The sequence below is a fragment of the Humulus lupulus genome, chromosome 7 (assembly GCF_963169125.1).
Source record: "Humulus lupulus chromosome 7, drHumLupu1.1, whole genome shotgun sequence".
Classification (NCBI taxonomy): Eukaryota; Viridiplantae; Streptophyta; class Magnoliopsida; order Rosales; family Cannabaceae; genus Humulus; species Humulus lupulus.
This window is the reverse complement of record NC_084799.1, coordinates 189,970,830-189,984,542: the sequence shown is the minus strand read 5'-3', so window position 1 is coordinate 189,984,542 and position 13,713 is coordinate 189,970,830. Positions and strand designations below refer to the sequence as shown.

Sequence of the window (13,713 nt, the reverse complement as noted above, 5' to 3'; positions counted from 1 at the left end):
TTGTTTTTGCCTATTGATGACTACCAAAGATTCCAGATAATTCATTTATATTGTGCATATACTATATATATATATATATATATATTAATAATGACGGAGGAAGCTTGCGTTCACCATCGTATATGTAATATTTAAGGAGTAGTTATATGATATTTACCAATAATATGGCCTAAACTTGTCAAATGGAAAGACTATTGCAAGTAATTCATTCTCATTAGTTGCATAATTTAATTGAACATCATTCAAGGTTCGACTAGTATAATAAATTGTTCGAAATACCTTGTCAATTCGCTGTCCAAGAACCGCTCCTACTGCATAATCACTAGCATCACACATTAATTCAAAAAGAATTTCCCAATTTGGTGGTACAACAATTGGAGCAGAGACTAATTTTTCCTTCAATGTATTAAACGTCTTTAAACAATCAGAATCAAAATCGAATAGCACACCATTCATAAGTAAGGTAGATAAGGCCTTTCAAATTTTTGTAAAATCTTTTATGAACCTCCTATAAATCCAGAATGGCCCAAGAAGCTTCGAATCCCTTTAACAGACACTGGAGGAGGTAAATTTTTTATTGTTGATATCTTGGCTCTGTCTACCTCAATTCCATGACGTGAAATCTTGTGGCCCAAGACTATCCCTTCTGTCACCAGAAAGTGACATTTCTCCCAGTTTAATATTAAGTTTGACTCATCACATCTTTTTAGAACCCTTTCCAAATTAAGCAAACATCCATTAAAAGAGGGTCCAAATACTGAAAAGTCATCCATAAAAATTTCAATACATTTTTCCACCATGTCTGAAAAGATTGACATCATACATCTTTGAAATGTGGCGGAACCATTACATAACTCAAATGGCATCCTCTGAAAGGAAAATGTTCCATAAGGGCATGTGAATGTAGTCTTTTCCTGATCCTCCGGTACTATAGGAATTTGATGGTATCCCGAATATCCATCCAAGAAACAATAATAAGGATGGTTTGCCAATCTATCTAGCATTTGATCTAAAAAAGGTAAAGGAAAATGGTCTTTCTTGGTGGTCTTGTTTAGTTTACGGTAATCAATACAAATTCTTAACCCCATCAACGTACGAGTTGGAATAAGTTCATTATTATTATTATTATTATTATTATTAACCACCGTCATGCCACCTTTCTTTGGAACGACCTGGACAGGACTAACCCAAGCACTGTCAGATATTGGGTAAATTACCCCTGCATCCAACCATTTAAGAATTTCTTTCCTTACCACTTCTTTCATTGAAGGATTGAGCCTCCGTTGAGCATCAATACTAGGCTTACAATCCTCCTCCATTAATATATGATGGCTTCTCAATGGATGGAAGAGGTCTTTTAGGCACTTGCCCTAACTCCTCATATTTCTTTTTATATATTTTCCCTGATGAATTCAACCACTTAACATACTCACTGGCTTCAGTGTCAACACACTCTTCAAGACTTTCTATCAGACTCAACTCCAGTTGATCCTTAATAGACTGGATCCCTTTACTTGGTTCCTCCAATACACTCACACAAAAACAACTGTCACTGACTGTAGGATATTTCAAAGCTTTGAAAACATTAAAAACAACCTCATCTCCTTGTACTCTAATCCTTAATTCTCCTTTCTGAAAGTCTATCAACGCTTGCCCCGTGGCCAAAAATGGTCGTCTTAATATAATAGGCACGTCCTCATCTTCCTCCATATCTAATACAATGAAATCCGCTGGGAAAATGAACTTATCTATCTTTACTAGAATGTCCTCTATAATACCTCTGGGATGTGTTAATGAACGATCAACCAATTGAAAAGTAACAATAGTGGGTCTAGCTTCCTCCAAACCAAGAATTTTCAATACAGACAGCGGCATTAAATTTATGCTTGCACCTAAATCACATAAAGCTCTCGCACAATGAAAGTTCCCAATGGTGCAAGGTATAGTAAAGTTGTCCGGATCTCTTAACTTTTGAGGAAGCTTCTTTTGAATAATTGCACTACACTCTTCAGTTAATGCAACAGTTTCATAATCCTCCATTTTTTTATTACACAATATCTCCTTCATAAACTTCACATAACTAGGCATTTGTTCTAAAGCCTCTGCAAAAGGATGTTAATGTGAAATTTCTTAAATACTTCAGGGAATTTGGAGAATTGTTTGTCAAGATTAGCCTTTCGAAACCGTTGAGGATATGGAATCTTCGGTGTAGGCTCGATGTATTTTGTTTTTGGAAGGTCTTCAGTAACCTCTTCTTGAATTGGACTAGTAACTTGTTGATTCTCTGTATTCTTCCCTTTTTCATCTACTGTAGGTCCATCATACTTAGTCTCACTCCTCAGAGTGACAACTTGACATTGTTCTTTTGGATTTACCTCTGTGGAACTAGAAAAATTCCCTTGCTGTCTACTAGAAAAAATTTGAGCCAATTGACTTATTTGTGTCTCCAAACTTCTGATTGAAGACCTTGTCTTTGTCATGAATTGATTTAATTGGTCTGGCTAAATTGTTGGTGGGTTCATTTGATGATGTGGTGGTGGATGAGGTGGGCGTGGGTTCAGATCATAATATGGTCTAGAATGTAATCCATAAGTTGGTTGATGAAGGGGTTATTGAGGTGGGTACTGTGGATATTGAGGTTGTAACCCTTGATTATTTTTCCAAGACAGATTAGGGTGATTTTTCCAAGCAGACGTATAGGAATTTGAGTAAGTGTTGGGTGCAGGTCTTGAAAAATTACCAATAACTTGTACTTGTTCCAAGGGCATATTGTTCACATCTGTTGAGGCAACTAGATGTGCTCAGGCATTGTTCATAAGAATGAGGTCCTCCACAAATCTCACAACTCACGACATTCTATACTTGCATTGCTTGTGCAACGAGATTAGTTTGCTGCAATTGCTTGGTTAGAGATGCTACTTGAGCGGTCAATAGCGCTATAGGATCAACTTCTAAAACTTCTACTGCTTTTTATTCTCTCGCTCAGTAGGCCAATTATAATTATTCATGACCATCTCTTCCAATAGTTCATATGCTTCATTTGCACTTTTTCTCATAAACGCTCTTCCTGATGCTGCATCTATGATTGTCCTTGTATTTCCCCCCAAACCGTTATAAAAAATATGAACTAACAACCACTTCTTTATTCCATGATGTGGGCATTTTCTTTGCAACTCTTAATCTTTCCCATGCATCATATAAATACTCCCCATCCAGTTGATGGAAGTTATTAATCTCTCCTCTTATTCTAGTTGACTTGGCAGGAGAAAAATACTTACCAAGAAACTTCTGAGTCAAATCTTCCCAAGTAAGTATAGAGGTTGCTTGTAAAGAATTCAACAACTCTTAGCTCTGTCCCTTAGTGAAAATGAGAATAGTCTCAATCGTACATCATCGTTATTCACCCCATTCATTTTAAATGTCGCACACAACTCTAAAAAGTTTGTGATATGGAGATTTGGATTCTCATTTGGTAACCCCCCAAATTGTACACAGTTCTGCACCATCTGAATAATTGAGAGTTTTATCTCAAAATTGTTTGCCTCAACAATGGGAGGACGAATGCTTGAATGTATCCCCGTAACAGTAGGGAGTACATAATTCCTTAATGGCGGATCGGCTGCGGCTACATTACCCATATTTGCATTGTTGTTGACAACATTATTTGCGTTTTCAGCCATGGCAAAGCCCAACCTTTTCTTTATCTTTCGGTTCTGTCTGCACGTTCTTTCAATTTCAATGTCTATTGGTATAATTTCCTTTTGTCTACTTCCTCGCATATACCAACAATTCCTGAAACACAATACAGTCTTGATTGCGAATATATATATACGCAAGTGCATGCAATCGATTCAAGTAATATATGATAAGTATAGTATCGTTCCCACGAAGATTTATCCAATTACCAACAATTGTTCTTTTAATTTCTATTTGGAAACTAAAACTTAGATGAGTGAATTTGATTTTAAAATTGTAAATAACTTAGAACAAAAATAACTAATTAAAAGATTTAAATTACTATTAAAAAGACATAGGGTGTTAATTTCATCAACTTTTTATTCTACTAATTTTATTAATCAATTCTAGATTTCTTTCTTCCTATTCTAATAGCAGGTTAACATAAATCGATTCCTATTCTTTTTCAAGATATAAGATCTCATCCTATATGCAGGTTTTCTACATCTTTGATAAACTTAAACATATAGAAAGCATTAAGCATGGAAACCTAATTACTATACAAGTCATACAAGTACTTTTGTCCAATATGCAACCTATGTCTATATAATGATAGCATATTCAATTCTCATCTTTCGAATTTTGAATCAAAATCATAAAATCAAGCAAATATTGATCAAATATTTACTAGCATTAAACACACATTATATAGATTAGAATAGAGAAGAAAAATCAATAGAACATCATAATTAAATTAGATAGAAATCCAAGTGACTACATTAAACCCTAGTTATAAATTGTTTAGTTCATATCAGACATGACTAAATCAACAAAATAATAATTAAAGAACATAAGATTCATAAACTTAAAGAAGAAAGAAAAATATAAAACTACAGAACTACTAGCCTAAGAATCACAATTAGCCTTTAAAAACGTAATTAAAAACCAACCTCCTGACTTAATTAAACCCTAAATACAAATTTATAGTAAAAAAACAACAAAGGCTGTGTTTTTCCTATGCGGGCCGCGACTTGGCATTCTCTGGGTCGCGGCCCGTGTTTGATTTTTAGCCATTTCGCTGCTTTGATAGTCTTTAGGTGCCCTGACTCATGCATCATCAAGTCGCGGCCTGTGTTCATTTTTCCCCTTTTCTGAGCCTTTGACTTCCTCTTGAGTCACAACTTGTAAGCCCAAGTCGCGACACTAATTGCCTCCAGCAGTCATGCGTCTCTGACTTTGCCTTGAGTTGCGACTTATAAGCCCAAGTCACGACTCTAATTCCATTTTTTTCTCAGATTACTTCTTTAAACTCATCTCTTCATCAAAAACCGTCTTTTAATCATCCTTAGCATCATTTTGAGTCCAACAACCGCCAAGAGCCTCGTTTTTCCACCATTTTCACTTCTTTTTACATTTTTCTCGTGATTCATCACACTATCCTACAATAAAGACAAACAAAAGCGTAATCTTGCACAAAACACACATAAAGACTCAAGATTACCATAAAAACACATTCTAAAATAACACTAAAATGAAGTTATCACACTATTAACTAGGTCTATCCTTGCATAGTAAAATTCAATGATATTTTCTGGGTTATTTTGTTGCAAGGGTGCTTCACTTTGTTCAAGTGATCCTCATCCTGATGCAATTCGCCAACGAGATTATCATTTGAAAACATAAAAGAAAGTATACTACACTGACTTGCATAGATATAATAACAAGTACAATTGCTTTTTTGTTTTTGTTTCTTTCCAATAGTTTATGCTCTTTCAAATTGGATGTGGTTCCTGATAGCTTTTTGCAATGTTTCAATGCATTTGGATGAATCTTTAGTAAAGTTGAAGGAGAGGTTTTATAATTGTAAAGATCCAAAAATTGATATTTTGCTGAAGATACAAAGGTTAATTCATTGGACTATTTTCAAATCACTGAGATTGATTGATTTCCTTGCATCTTATATACTATGTATTGAAACTTCTGTTTTGATAATAATACTAAAACCACACATATATATATACATTTTTGTAATTGTAGATTAATTTTATATATCTTTCATATTTTATTTTGCTTTTTTGATTTAAATCTTTTTGTTATTTTCATGTTACGTATATATGCATTTTATTGGAGTGTTTGTTTTGAGAAGTTGAGTTGCTTTGGAAAATGTAGAAAGACTTATAATAGATGTAATATTAAACTCTTGTGTACAAAAGGGTTCACTTTACCCTTAAAATATATATGAGGCTCACACAAATTATTAACTTTACCCCTTTAAAATTTGAACCAAACATATGAAGAAATTTAGATTCTCATTCCCACCTTTACTTTACCCCATACCAAACACCCCATAACAATTATTAAACATAACCCTTGATTATTGTTTCTCCATAAAATAACCCTATAAGACAATAATGCCCTCAATACTCATTAGGTCACCTTAGTTTCTTCCCCAACCCACCCCTTCACTTTTGCTACAATGAAATAGTTTCAGACCTCAACATGCCCCCTCCCACCACCCTTCTGCCCTCCTCGGTGGCACCCACGACATCCGAGCTCGAGGCTTATGCGTCTCACCCCTTCCTGACCACCAACACCAAAGAATCCACAACCCCCATCCCCTCCGCCTGCTCCCGACCCACGAACCCACATCACCGCCTCGCCGAGCTCCGCAGCCACATCGCCGAAGCCCAAGGCCTACAACCCCCAACACCTGTCGCCGCCTCTGTTTTCAACCCCCGCGTGTCCCTCAGCACCTAAGACCCCACCACCATAAAGCATGCGTGAACAAAATGGGAACCATATATGAATTATGTGTGAACCAAGTGTGGATTACGTGTGAACAAAGTGTGAATAATATGTGAATCAAGTGTCAACCATATGTGTGTATCATGTGTGCATTATGTGTGAAGCATGCATGTGTGAACAATGTGTAAGCCATATGTGAATTATGTGTGAACCAAGTGTGAATAATGTGTGAACTACGTATGGAGTATGCGTGAACACAGTGACCTAAATCGCGGAAATCAAACTAAAATTCGTCATCTCAACATAAAATTATTTCTGTTCACAAACTTTTTAGCCTGGAATAGTTCAAAAATTTCATATAAACTGTTACACAAGACACCCATAACCCATAAATAAAAAAACACTTAATCATTATCAAATCAAATGTTCAATCTTCTTCAAGTGTGGGAGATGATTTCTCTTTAATCTTCAATCTTTTTCAACTTGGATGAGAAGAAAAGAGTTGTGGGAGATAACGTCACTTTCCAAATCTTGGTGAGAAGAAAAATGGTGATGATCTTCGAGATTGGATGATTTGAGAGAGAAGAGGTGTTTGCTCTTTTTGATGAGAGTAGATCTTCTTGGTGGCTGCTAGGTACGTGCAAGGCAAAAAAGTGAAAAACATAATATTCATTGAGGGAGTATTAATGTCTTTTTAAGTGTCTATAAGGTCATTAATGTGAGAAACATTAATTACAGGTTAGGGTTATAAATATAGGGTTAAAAAGGGTTAATCCATGAAGTTTCCCTCCTCATATTCTACCCTTAGTAACTAACTCACACGTCATACACAAGCTTCCCAATATACCATTGCTGCCTAATTAACCTTTCTGCCCCTCCTAGCATAAGTAAAACGAACCACGGGTCTATCATTATCCGTCCCAATGTCTTTCACCTCGTCCTCAAGGTGAAAATTAGAAAATTGATTCCGGATGGCCTCGAACTATTCCCAAGTAGCTTCAAACAACGACAAATCTTTCCATTGATCTAAGTCAGGAGTAGTACCGCTCTTACCATGGTGTACATCCAAAACCTTGGCAGGCTCTACCTTTAATTCCAAGTCGACAAACGGTAGCGGAGGCAGAGTTGGAGGAGAATTAGTCACACCGTGGGTTGGGCGAAGTTGGGACACATGGAACACCGGGTGTACCGCTGAGGTGGTGGGTAAGTCCAAATGGTAATCAATCAGACCAATACGACGCAACACTTTAAAAGGGCCATAAAAGCGAGCAACAAGCTTCTCATTCTTGCAAGATGCCAGAGTTTTCAATCGATATGGCCAAAGCTTCACAAACACTTGGTCGCCAACCTGAAATTCAACATGCCTACTCGTTGAGTCCGCTGCCACCTTCATTTTCTGTTGTACGCGCAACAAATGCATCTTTAAATGATCCAAAAAACAATCTTGTTCTTCAAACAGGTGGTCCATAGTGCTCACATAGGTGGAACCAACAGAATAGTGAATAAGAGTGGGGGCTCTCTGCCATAAAGCACTTTGAACAGTGTGCAACCCAACAAAGAATGGAAACATGTGTTATACCAATACTTTGCCCAAGGTAGCCACTGGGCCTACACTCTAGGCTTCTCGAAAGAGAAACAACATAAGCATGTCTCAAGGCAGCGATTAACCACTTCTGACTATCCATCGTTTGGGGATGGTAGGTTGTACTATGGCGTAACTTCGCGCCTTGCAAGCAAAACAACTCCGCCCAAAAATGGCTAAGGAATACCCGATCACGATTGGAGACGATAGAGTGTGGAAAACCATGAAGTTTGATCACATTCTTCATGAAAGCTTCAGACACAATACGTGCGTTGAATGAGCGTTTGAGGGGACAAAGTGGATGTTCTTACTCAACCTGTCAACCACAACAAAAGTGGTGTCGTAACCCTCCGATTTTGGTAATCCTTCAATGAAATCCATGGTCAAGTAGTCCCAAACCAAGTCAGGCACTCCTAATGGCTCTAATAACTCGGTTGGTGACATGACTAAGTGTTTGTTCTTTTGACACTTGTCACACTTCTGAACAAACTCAGTGACCATTTTCTTCATCCCAGTCAAATACACATCAGCTGCCAATCTTTGATAAGTGCGAACCTCTCTATAATGACCACCCACAGGAGTGAAATGATATTCCCTAAAAAAAGATTTGGAATAAGAGAAAATGTTTGAGATAACACCAACCTGCCTTTATAGAGCAGCCGTTCATGCTCCAATGAGAGCCCACGTGCTCCTTTACCCCGTTTTACATCTGCCACCACTTGCATAAGAAATGGATCTTAACTAATTTCTTGCTGCAAAATGTCCCAATCCAACCAGGTGTAGAGGTGAGCACCGAACACTCCACTGTGGGAATTCTAGAAAGGGCATCGGCAGCCTTATTACCAACATTGGGCCGATATTGGATCACAAAGTCATAGCCCAATAATTTTAGCAGTCACTTCTTATTTTCTAGTGTAACCAAACGTTGCTCCCGAAGAAATTTCAGGCTTTGTTGGTCAGTGCGTACAATAAACTTGCGTCCCAAAAGGTATGGTTGCCACTTGTGAACAACAAGGACAATCGCCATAAGCTCCTTTTCATATATAGACTGAAGTTGGGCACGAGAGTTGAGAACTTGGCTGTAATACACTATGGGACGTCCTTCTTGGATCAAAACAGCCCCAACTCCATATCCCGAAGCATCCACCTCCACCACAAATTGCTTGGAAAAATATGGTAAGGCAAGAACCGGAACCGTGGTCATTGCTTTTTTTTAACTCTTCAAATGTTGTTGTGGCTGCCGCCATCCACCCAAAGCGGTCTTTCTTCAATTGATCCGTCAGGGGTCGCGCAACGGTACTATAGCTCGCGACAAATTTTCGGTAGTAGCCCATGAGACCTAAGAATCCCCTCAAAAATGCCTGAGTGATTTGGGTAAAGGCTAGGCCAACATAGCTTGAATCTTACTCGGATCCATTGACACGCCTTCCCTAGAAATAAGGTGGTTGAGATAGTCCACTTGTTGTTACTCAAAGCTACACTTCTCCATGATAGCATAACGTTGATTCGCTGTCAATACCTCCAAAACATTAGCTAAATGAGTCTTATGAGTGGTGAGTTTCGGGTTGTAAACGAGAATATCATAAAAAAAGACCATCACAAAGCGCCCCAAATAAGGCTTAAACACTTCATTCATTAAAGACTGGAAAGTAGCAAGGGCATTAGGAACTCATAATGACCCATGTGGGTGCGAAAAGCAGTTTTACATACATCTTATTGGCGTGCACGGATTTGATGGTAGCCCGACTTCAAATCGAGTTTGGAAAAAATACGAGCCCCGTGGAGTTCATTGATCACAGGAATGGGAAATTTATCAGCCACCGTCTCCTTATTTAAAGCTCGATAGTCAACAAAAATCGCTAACTGCCATCTTTTTTCATAACCGAGAGAACACATGACTTGAAAAAGGGCTGGTGCTGGGTTGTATGATGTCGATAGCAAGCATTTTGTCGACCAACTTCTCAACTTCATTTTTTTTAATCTAAGGATATTTGTAAGGTCGAACACTAACTGGTGAAACCCCTTCCTTAAGAGTGATAACTTGGTCATGCAAGCGATGAAGAGGAAGCTCAGTTGGTGGAGAGAAAACACCCTCGTAGGTATGTAAAATGTCGGTAGAATGAGTATTTGGAGCCGCTAGTGGAACCACAATAGAACTCCCTAACTCCACCAAAACGCCTTGGCTCTCCCGCGCAATGTTTGAAGCATAAATTTAAGAGAAACTTTAGTCTTATGAAGAGATGGATCGCCTGCAAGGTCACCGACTTGCCCCGAACAGGCACTTTCATAGTATGAGTCTTCCAATTATTATAAGTGCCACCCAAGGTTTCTAGCCATGGAATACCCAATATGATATCAAACTGCCAAGAGGAAGACGAAGAAAATCCTCCACAATTTTAAGCTCTTGAAAACATTGTGGTATTCCCCAGCAGATACCTTCTCCCTTAATGGCATGTCCTATGCCTATTTGGATGCCATAAGCCTCAGTTTAAGACATCGGCAATTTCAACTTCGCAACTAATTCTGAGGTGATAAAGTTGTGGGAAGCCCCGCCATCAATGAGTACCACCACCACTTGTCCATCAATATTGCTTGTCAACTTCATGGTCTTAGGAGAAGTAAGCCCAACCATAGAATTTAAGGACACTTCGACGAACTGAGCCTTAGCCATTTCTTCCTCTTCTTGCCCCTCATCCATGTCGAGAGTCTCCTCCCCCTGAACCTCCAACTCTTCGTCTTGAACCACAATAACTTGAAGTTTCAGAAATTTGCATTGATGCCCATAGGAAAATTCGCCATCACATTTGAAACACAAGTCCTTAGCCTTCTACTCGCGTATCTCATCCTCTGTTAAACGGCAATAACCCCTAGGTCGATCACTGGGTGTAGTCAGTTTTGTGTTAAGAAGTTGGGTCGAACGGACCCTAGATCGAGAGGACAACCCAGTCGTGCGCCCTAAGCCCATAGTTGGATCGGGCCCAGTTTTCATGGGCCGAAATAGTGATTGGTTGGCTTCAATCTTTTTGGCCAATTCCATAGTCTTTTCCAAGACCCTAGGTCCCAGAATACAAAGAGCCTCTCGTGTGTTGGCCTTCAATCCCTTCGTAAAAGTAGACTTCAGTATCGGCATCAAGGGAGGAGGCCAATAACTCAAATTGTCGGCGATACTCCAACATGGTGGAATCCTGTTTCAGACCAAGGAACCGATCGTACACAGATCCTTCATGGGTCAGTTGAAAATGCTTCGGTATCAGGGACTTCTATTCCTCCCAACTCAAGATCTTGTGACGCCTGTTCTCCCAACAAAACCAGTGAACTGCATCACCTTCCAAATTGACAACAGTGACTTTTAACTTCTCACTCATCAAGAGTCGTTGTAAAGCAAAAGGGAAATTTGAGAAATGATGCATTAAATGAAGTCTTATAAAAAAAATTATTCTAGCCACTCTATACATGTCATATTGGTCCTATTGTTTCCCTTAGTTCCCAAAATACTCCTAGCATTTGTTTCCCATAGTCTCTCTGTATTCTCTCTCGCACTTTCTTAGTCCCGAAGGAAAAAAACTCCAAACCCAACTTAATCCGTCAGAACCCAAGCAAATTGAAGAAGCATTGTCTTCCAAGACCACGACCAAGCATATGTGGCTCGGATATTGTCGAAGTTGACGATCGGAGAAGGCAAAGGAGAAGAACGTCGAGCAAACAGACCAAGCTTTGAGGAAACAACCCCAAAGAAAGCGAAGGTGGGGGATTTCCTTTTTAATCTGCAATATGTGTATGTGCCTGATTTTTTTTGTTGATTTTTGTTCATAGGATAGATTGTGGCTGGGGAATGAAGAAATATGGGTTTTTTTTCGAGATTTTTTATGCAACTCAATAGTATATGTTAGGTATGGATTTGATTGTGCCTCGATGATATTTTAGGCATATAGCTGATTTTAGCAACTATCTCGATAAGACTCGATGATATTAGACTTATGGCTGATTTTACCATCTATCTCGATAGGACTCAATGATATTAGGCATATAACTGATTTTAGCACCTATCTCGATAACTTAATAGTTACCAGATTGTTTAACATTTTTTAAACTTTTTGTTTTTTGTTTTTTTTCAAATGCAATATCACGAGTTCTATCGAGTCTTATCGAAGCAGATGCTAAATAAGCCATATGCCAAATATCATCAAGTCCTATCGAGACAGATGTCAAAATTCAACCACAAGTCTAATATCATCGAGTCCTATCGAGGCAGATACTAAAATTAGCCATAAGTCTAATATCATAGAGTCCTATCGAGGCAGATGCTAAAATCAGCTCCAATCTATCCTATAAACAAAAAAAAAAAAAAAAAACCAGGCACATACACATATTGCAGATTAAAAAGGAAATCTCTTACCTTCACTTTCTTTGGGGTTGTTTCCTCCTGTTTGCTCGACGTTCTTCTCCTTTGCCTTCTCCGATCGTCAACTCCGACAATATCCAAGCCACAGATGCTTGGTCGTGGTCATGGAAGACAATGCTTCTCCAATTTGCTTGGGTTCTAACAGATTAAATTGGGTTTAAGGGTTTTTTTCCCTCAGGACTAAGAAAGTGAGAGAGAAAAGAGAGACCAAGAGAATACAAAGAGACTGTAGGAAACAAATGTCAGAGATATTTTGAGAACTAAGGGAAACAATAGGACCAATATGACATGTATAGACTGGTTAGAATAATTTTGTTATAGAATCTCATTTAATGCATCATTTCTCAAATTTCCCCAGCAAAATTACGTTCAGGTCAATATGTCCAATCATCCAGGCCATCTCCCATAAACACCAGTAATTCAATATTTCCCGCATGAAATTCATGTCACCGACACAAACCATCATCACGATGATCACTCACACTGCCCATCACCATCTGGCCAAAGCCACTAGGCCCATCCAAACTTTTACTACCGAACTCGTGAATACTAATTCTAGATTGTGCACCAACTTTCTTAGCCAAAGTCGATTGGCCTTTGAGTACCTCATCAAGTTTGGCGAAGAAGGATTGGATACCCTGCTCCATCGTGGGAACCTTCTCCTCCAAGGACGAAACATCGCCCTAGACAGTAGTGATCAGATCCTCGACCGAGTTTATTCGAGTTTCCATGTGAGTATGAGTCATCCACGTAGAGATCAATGCTCTGATCATACTAGATTATGTGCCCCACCTGCAATTTAAGAATCCGAAAACAAAGAGAATACCAAACCCAGCAACAAAGATGGAAATAGAGACAAAGATGGAAATAGAGGTATGTTAATGAAATAAGCCAAAAGAAACCAAAAGTAGCCACAAATATTTGAGAAACCTGCACTCCAAGAGCTTAGCTCACTTAGTACAATTTTCACACCCCTCTTACACAACTCCATTTTTCCTCATATACTACCCTTAGTAACTAACTCACACGTCATACACAAACTTCCCAATATACCCCTACTGCCTAATTAACCTTTCTACCCCTCCTATCGTAAGTAAAACGAACAACAGGCCTATCAGCATACATTATTTAGTAACATCTCATTCGAACAAATAATGCAATCCTTGAATCTAAACTCTCCTTAGCTTGCATTAGTGATTATTTAATCTAAGAATTCAACAACCAAAAGGATGGCACTATCATGTCATATCACAAGAAAATACAAAACAACTACTTAACCACATGCTTGATCAAAATACAAAACCCTACA

At 38.5% G+C, this 13,713-nt stretch overlaps 1 non-coding gene across 1 annotated transcript; it reads left to right on the top strand.

Moving 5' to 3' along the window:
- Positions 1-3,144: 3,144 nt before the first annotated feature.
- Positions 3,145-3,249, top strand: LOC133793237 (small nucleolar RNA R71). The gene has a single exon (XR_009874691.1). It is a non-coding gene; the product is annotated as a small nucleolar RNA R71 (small nucleolar RNA).
- Positions 3,250-13,713: the final 10,464 nt, after the last annotated feature.